Below are 8,273 nucleotides of genomic sequence, written 5' to 3'. Positions count from 1 at the left end.
TGTTGGCCTAGGCCAAAACACAGCACTGTCCCTTACTACCCAAGCCAAGACACACAAGCAAGGCTGGTAATGCACACATTTTAATTACAGAAAGTGGCATATAGGTTTTAAGACCAAGGAGAGGGGGAAAGTTCTCAGTAATGAAGTGACTGCTCTGGGCTTCAACAAAATGGTGGCCTTTGGCAAGAAGAAACAGAAGCAATGCCAGAAGCAATTTACAGCACATGCTAATTTTGGTAGCATAATTATGAATGTGGAAACTATGTTCCCCCCAAAAAATGGAGCACCAGCCACCACTGTGGTAGACCATATAGTTCTAACATTCTCACAAAATCCCAGGCATTGAAGTAATGTGTAATAAAACATGTGTTTCACCTGCTGTTATCATAACGTGTGTGTTAAGGGGTCCTCACACTTATAATTGACATTTTTTATGCTTATGTTTTGCCTTCCTGATTCCTCCTTTCATCAACATGCTAATGACATTTTTAAAAAAAACCTTTCTGGTTTCAGTACCTTTTTTTAGACCCTTTATCATCAATGGGTCTCTGTGTTTCTCTATACAATGAAGGCAGATCATGGCTGGTAGAAGGGACCATCAGAGTGTTGTATATACCTTCCTGACAACATCACAGCACCCTGCCTAAGTACACCTCTCAAGAACCCTCAGTCCTAATGCAAGCAGTAGGCTGGCTCTTGTAAGGAGTTGTGCAATTATCAAAATGCTTTGAAGGGTGGATGTCAGTCTGGAGCAGGAGTGGGCAACTGAAGCCCTCCAGCTGCTGTGGAACTACATGTCCCATGAGGCATTGCAAGACTGACAGTTACAAGCATGACTCCCAGAGGCAGAGGCATGATGGGACTTGAAGTACTGCACCAGCTATTGGGTCGCAGTTGTCCACCCCTGAGGAATGGGTGTTCCATAAGCATACAGACCATTCTAGATAATGCCCACATGTAACGATGAGTCTCCACGATTGAAAGAAGGAAAGGGCTAGATGCGCCAGGAAATGAGGCAGGGTCTAGCTGACTTGCTGAAGTGATGGGCAGGGTTCTCCAAGGATTCATATAGAGCCAGGCCTCCCTACATGTCACAGTTCTCTCACAGGAAGCCTGTTTTATATTCATAGGCTTCTGGTTGTGTGCACTGCAGCAGGCGAGGGAGACTCGGTGCTGGCAACATGGTGGAAGCAAGCACCTGCAGCATGGAGCTTCTCTGTATCCAACCAGAGAGCAGCATCAAAAACAGGGCTGTGTTTTGGCCTAGGCCGACAAGGCAAAAAAAGCCGCCCCCCCGCATGAGAGAAAGTCCCCCCACCCGATTCCCGGCTCCCGCGGCCGCCCCCCGCACACATGCAGCCCACGGCGGCCGCCTTGCTGTAGCGGCGCTGTTGTGTATGGGCGTGCTTGGCAGAGGGTGGAGGGGCGTGTGTATGGGCGTGCTTAGCAGAGCTCACACCCCTACACCCTCTGACAAGCACGCCCATACACAGCAGCGCCGCCCGCTACAGCAAGGCGGCTGCCGTGGGCTGCATGTGTGCGGGGCGGGCGCGGAAGCCGGGAATCAGGAAGACGGGTGGGGGGACTTTCATGCGGGGGGCGGCGTGTGACTCACGCCCCCATAAGCGGCCGATGACTGGCGGAGGTGGAGCCTTATGCTCCGCCTACCCTCCTCCACACTGCTTGACCCTTCTCCTCGGCACTGGGGCAGGGTCTGGCAGTGACGTCAGGAAGAGAGAAACAGAGAGAGAGGCACAAGGGAACCCCGCAGAACAGCAGGTAAAGTTATTAAATAAATTATAAGAGTTTTATGGAACAGTGTTGGCATTTGATGGCACAGTGGCTACAATTGATGGGGCACAGTGACAGCGTTTGATGGGGCACAATGGCTGCGTTTAAAGGCACAGTGGCTGCAAATGATGGGCACAGTGACTGCAATTGATGGGCACAGTGACAGCATTTGAGGGCACAGTGCCTGCAATTGATGGGGCACAGTGGCTACGTTTGGTGGGCACAGTGGCTGCTTTTGATGGGGCACAATGGCTGCATTTGATGGCACAGTGGCTGCAAATGATGGGCACAGTGGCTGCGTTTGGTGGGCACAGTGGCTGCGTTTGGTGGGCACAGTGGCTGCGTTTGGTGGGCACAGTGGCTGCGTTTGGTGGGCACTGGCTGCGTTTGGTGGGCACAGTGGCTGCAATTGATGGGCACAGTGGCTGCGTTTGGTGGGCACAGTGGCTGCGTTTGATGGCACAGTGGCTGCGTTTGATGGCACAGTGGCTGCGTTTGATGGCACAGTGGCTGCAATTGATGGGCACAGTGGCTGCGTTTGGTGGGGCACAGTGTCTGCGTTTGATGGGGCACAGTGTCTGCGTTTGGTGGACACAGTGGCTGCAATTGATGGGCACAGTGGTTGCGTTTGGCGGGCACAGTGGCTGCGTTTGGTGGGAATAGTGGCTGCATTTGATGGAACAGTGGCTGCATTTGATGGGGCACAGTGAGGCTGCAATTGATGTCTTTTTTTCTGAATTTCTTAGTTTGTTTGCACCCCCCCAAAAATTTTGAGCACCAGCCGCCACTGGCATGTGCAAAGTGCTCCATGCATGCTAAAATCAATGCAAACCCTTTAAACAGTCCACATTTAGTTGCAGTCTCCAGGGAGTGGGGAAGGGTACCTGTCAAAAACAGGTACCTGTTCCCCCCTCCCCCCTGAAAGGTGCCAAATGAGCCTAAAGAGGAAGGGGTGTGGTTTACAGATGATAGGGTGGGTCTTAAACAGGAAGGGGTGTGGCCTCGGCAGCAAGGGGTGGGTCGTATTTAAATTAGGGGGGTGCATGAGTTTAATCAGGCCTAGGGCAGTACAAAACCTAAATACACCACTGATCAAACCATCAGCTGAAGAGATGACTTCTAAAGACTACTACTTTGAACCATTTGTGAACTTTGGTATCCACAAGGAATTGTTGAAGATGAAGTTCGGACTCTGACCTATCGAAACGAAATGCTTCACAACAGACACTTGTTCAAGGACAAAGATATCTTGGATGTAGGAAGTGGAACAGGAATGCTTTGCATGTTGGCAGTTAAAGCCTCGTACACACGATCAGATTTTTGGAAGACCGTTCATCCGTTTTTTGTTGCATGCTAGTCTCATGTCGAAAGTGAAGAGGTTACTCACCATATGAAAATTCTCGTACCACAGAATACAACTTCAGAAGTGATGTAATGTGTTGAATAGTTTTGTATGTATTCTTTAGTTTCTGAGCATGCATAGTCTTGCTCTTACAATTTTTTTCGTATGCAAACCATACTGATTAAATGAAAATGGAACATTGAGTTCACATTCAACAAAAATTTTATAGTCTGCACATTCAGCTTTTATCTGAAGAAAAACCGGAATCGGCTGTCAAAAGCACCGTACTAATGATCCGAAAATCGGCAGATCATTCGTCGGACGAAATTTTACTTCCGATTTTCGTACGTTTGTATGGGCCTTTAGGCTGGGACAAAAAAAGATTGGGTGCTCAAGTATTTCGGACTACGTCATCAAGATTGTAAAGGCAAACAAACTAGGTCACGATGTAACCATCTTCAAGGGCAAGGTGGAGGAAATGAAGCTGCCAGTCAAAAGAGTTGACATAATATTCATTGAATGGATGGGATGTTGTCTGCTCTATGAATCAATGCTCAACACTGTTACTGAGCAAATGGCTGACACCTGATAGGCTTATATTTCCTGATCCTGCAACACTTTATGCAGCTGCTATAGAAGATGGACAATACAAGGACTGCAAGATGGTGGGAGAATGTCTATGGTTTTGACATGTTGAGTATCAAGATGTAGCCATCAAAGAACCTTTTGTTCACATGGTTGATCCCAAGCAACTAGTCACAAACTCCTGTCTCATTAAGAAGTTGGATATCTACACGGTTAAGGTTGATGACCAAAGCTTCATCTCTCCATTCTGTCTCCAAGTACTGCAAAATAATTACCTGATGGCTTATTTCATCATAAAGTTCACATATTGCCATAAGAGGACAGGCTTCTCTACAAGTCCAGAGTCTCCATACACTCACTGGAAACAGTCTTTTAAATTTGTAGCGCTACTCCTGTAGGAGCCGCTAGTACTTTCCAGGATCTTCCTTTGTTGCAGCCCCCACAGCCAGGCACACAGTATTTTCCACAGCCAGGTGCACAACTTTCGCTCGTTCCTCCAATGACCAGTCTCCTCGCAGGAGGAAGGCACAGCCGGCATTGGCGTATATTTATTCCATTCTATATTTATTAAGTATTACCTATTAATAGGAGGATAGTGGGCGCGCGGACTCAATGCCCGCGATCGCAGTGAGCAGAGGCAGAATGGGGAACTTTTTATGTAAACAAGACGATTCCCTGTTCTGCCTAGTGACATGACAGGGATCTTCTGTTCCCAGTGATCGGGAGCAGTGATCTCTGTCATTTTCCAGTAAGCCCATCCCCCCTACAGTTAGAACACACCTAGGGAACACACATAACCCCTTGATCGCCCCCCCTAGTGTTAACCCCTTCCCTGCCAGTATCATTTTTACATTGATCAGTGCATTTTTATAGCACTGATCAATGTAACAATGTCACTGGTCCCCAAAAAGTGTAATTTGGGGTCAGATTTGTCCGCCGCAATGTCACAATCCTGCTACAATTCACAGATCACCGCCATTACCAGGAAAACAATAAAAAAGAATAAAAGTCCCTAAATCTATCCGACCAACACAATTGGCGCATTCGGAACGAATATGGCGTCTGAATGAGTCGCTGTTGGACAAGGAGGACATAGTGGAGAAACTAAGTATTAAGATAAAGGAATATTTTGAAATAAATAAAACAGAAGAAATGTCAGATCAAGTGGTGTGGGAAACCCATAAGGCAGTTGTAAGAGGTGAGCTAATCGCCATCGGTGCGCATATGAAGAAGGAAGGCAAAAGAGAGATAGGCGAACTACTAGATAAGATCAGGGTCCTAGAGAGAAAGCACAAGAAAAATCTTGACCAAATGGATGGTAGATGTCTGGAGAGCTTAAGAACAGAGAATTCACAATGCCTAGAATATAGAGCGAAGAACAAAATTAGGTTTTTTGCCAATAGAGCATATGAACAAGGAAATAAATGTGGAAGGCTACTGGCAAAAAAACACAAAAAACAACAGGACTCTAGGCACGTGCATAGCTTATTAGTGAAAGGCAAGAAAATAATGGATACAAAGGCCATAGCTAAAGAATTTGGTAAATTCTATGAGGCCCTATATAACATCGCTAAAACAGAACCATCTGAAGGAGGGGAAAGAGAGGGTCAAAGGAGGAATGAGATAGATGAATATATGGAGAGCGCCGCCATGCCCATAATACCTAGAGAAATATCCGAAGATATGGAACGCCCAATCACGGTCATGGAGTTGAGCAGAGTGATAGCAACCCTGCCCCCTGGGAAAAGTCCAGGGCCAGATGGGCTGACAAACTCATATTATAAGAAACTTCTCCCAGTTTTGGTAAAGCCACTCTGTAGTTATTTGAACTCTATTAATGCTTCGAACCCACTCTCTCCAGAAGCATTACTGGCATATATAACGGTATTACCAAAAGAGAGAAAGGACCCCCAGGTATGTGCTAACTACAGGCCTATCTCTCTGCTTAACTCTGACACCAAATTATTGGCAAAAATCTTGGCCCTGAGACTTCGGGAACATGTAGGCGATTTGGTACACCCAGACCAGACGGGGTTTATAAAAGGACGGGAAGCTAGGGACAACACCATCCGTGCTCTTCATGTATTGCAATGGATGCGACATGGCCCGGATAGAGCCCCAGGAATCACTCTGTCGATGGATGCCGAAAAGGCCTTCGACAGAGTGAACTGGGGCTTTATGAGAGAAGTATTGGGAACGATAGGTCTGAGGAGAAGAATGCTAGGGTGGATTATGTCATTTTATGGGAAACTAAGAGGAAGAATTAAGGTCAACGGGACAGTATCCAAATGTTTTAACATACAAAATGGTACCAGGCAAGGGTGCCCGCTATCCCCCTTGATATTCGCGATAGTAATGGAACCACTCCTGCGCAGAATTAGAAAGAATGTGGAGATAGTAGGGACATACATAGGACATACGGAACATAAAGTAGCAGCGTATGCGGATGACCTGTTATTTTTCCTCTCCGCTCCTCAGGCATCTACAGCTGCATTGATGGCTGAGGTACAGAGATTTGGAAGGCTGTCTGGTTTCAAGATCAATTTCGAGAAATCAGTCATCTTTCCTAGTAATATCCCAGCGGAGATGGAGAGGTCATTGAAGGAGATGTATCCATTCATATGGAACAAGGAGTCGCTGACGTACCTGGGGGTACAAATCAGCGCAGACTATGAACTATTGTATGAACGTAACTATGGCTCATTATTGAAAGAAATATCAGAAGAGCTAAAGAAATGGAAAGGTAAATACCTGACCTGGTTCGGGAGAATCAGTGCCATAAAAATGAGTATACTGCCCAGAACAGTTTATGTGCTGCGCACAGTTCCAATCAGGTTGCCAGCGACTCTCTTTAGGCAAGTACGTAGGCTGTTTGTGGCCTTTGTGTGGAATGACAAAAGGCCTAGATTGGCTTACGATATCTTAAGGAGAAGCAGAGCTGAGGGAGGCCTAGGACTCCCGGATATAACATTCTATTATAGGACCATGTCTCTAGTAAGAATAGTAGACTGGTGTCATGACCTAAGGAGAAAACCATGGGTACAGGCAGAAATGTCAATGGCGGGGAGAAACCTGGCAGGAGCACCATGGATCCAAGGGTCATTGAGAGGGTTGTCACAATGGACATCACCAATGACCTTGAATTCATTGGAAGTATGGGACAGAATGAATAGTAAAGGTAAATATGCCCCCCAGACCTCCCCTCTGACTCCTTTGGAGGGATTCCCTTGGTTCCCTCCGGGGGAGGAGATGGGAAGTCTGGGGGCATGGGGCCGGGATGGGAATACTAGCTGTGGTAAGTTTGCTCCTAATGGATCCTTATTATCACTGACAGAGATGGTCATGAGATTTGCTGAGACATGAATGGCAGAATGGAAACACCACCAAATGAAGAGCTTTCTCAAGAAAATAAAACCATTGAGACCCATGAACACACTTACGGCATTTGAGAGGCAGTGCGCACAGATATCAGAATCTGGGCATATGCTATCTCGAATGTACAGAATGATCCTAAAAGAACAAGAAAGGACACCCCCTTACTTTGTAAAAGAATGGGAGAGGGAGCTGGGCCAAGTCTGGACAGATAAACAAATTAATAGAATGATATTGTTAACATTTACAACCTCCATAAGCGTAAAGGTGCAAGAAATGGCATATAAGTTTCTAGCGAGATGGTATAGGACACCAGTAAAATTAGCACAAATCTCCTCGGTATCTAGCGATAGGTGTTGGAGAGGTTGCGGACAGAGGGGAACTTTTCTTCATCTTTGGTGGACATGTCCAATAATTAAGCCATTTTGGGAATCAGTGGCTCCATGGATTAAGAAACTAACAGGGGACACCCTGGAGTTCGGGCCAATACAATATCTGTTTCACGGAAATCCCGGTTCTGTCAAAAAGTATAGGGAAAGCATAACTCCACACTTATTAAACGCAGCAAAAAAACTGATCCCGAAGTATTGGAGACAGGATCGGAAACCGTCAGTCATGGAGTGGAGAAATGAGGTTAACATAATAAAGGAAGCGGAGAGGTGGGTGCATGTGGTTAAAAATCAAAAAAAGAAATTTGAAACTACATGGGCAAAATGGGAGCAGTGCGCCAGGGAGATAATAGAAGAGGGAAACATCAATGGGTAATGGAGGCAGAAATGGTATAGTCATTAAGAATTAAGAAATAAAATGATGAGCCCAGAAAGAGAGAAATATTGATATGTCTTCTCTAATGCCAATTAAGTAAAAGGGGTGGGAGGTAAGATATTGTATGGTTACATGTTCTCATTCTCCGGGGTTTTTTGTTTTTTTTTTTCTTTTTCTTCCATTCACCCCGAATCCATTAATAAACACTGAGTGGTGAGGGTGATGCGGGCGAGGGGTGTGTTGTTGGAGGGTTGTTTGTCTTTTTTTTTTGCACAAATATAAATTATATAATTATGAACTATAGGGATTTATGACACGAATTAGAAAAAGGAGGAAATCACTTTACAATCTCATTTAATACGTTTGCACGATGGGAAGAAGGGACGGAGTAATTTAATATTGAGGAGGGGGGGGAGGG

The 8,273-nt window shown here is 45.9% G+C and overlaps 1 pseudogene; it reads left to right on the top strand.

Annotated features, from left to right (window-relative positions):
• The first annotated feature begins 1,181 nt into the window (after positions 1–1,181).
• LOC141141200 (protein arginine N-methyltransferase 1 pseudogene) lies at positions 1,182–4,116 on the top strand (annotated as a pseudogene).
• Positions 4,117–8,273: the final 4,157 nt, after the last annotated feature.

Source organism: Aquarana catesbeiana, linkage group LG04 (genome assembly GCF_042186555.1).
Source record: "Aquarana catesbeiana isolate 2022-GZ linkage group LG04, ASM4218655v1, whole genome shotgun sequence".
Lineage (NCBI taxonomy): Eukaryota > Metazoa > Chordata > Amphibia > Anura > Ranidae > Aquarana > Aquarana catesbeiana.
The sequence above is the reverse complement of the archived record's forward strand: the minus strand, read 5'-3'. Positions and strand labels throughout refer to the sequence as shown.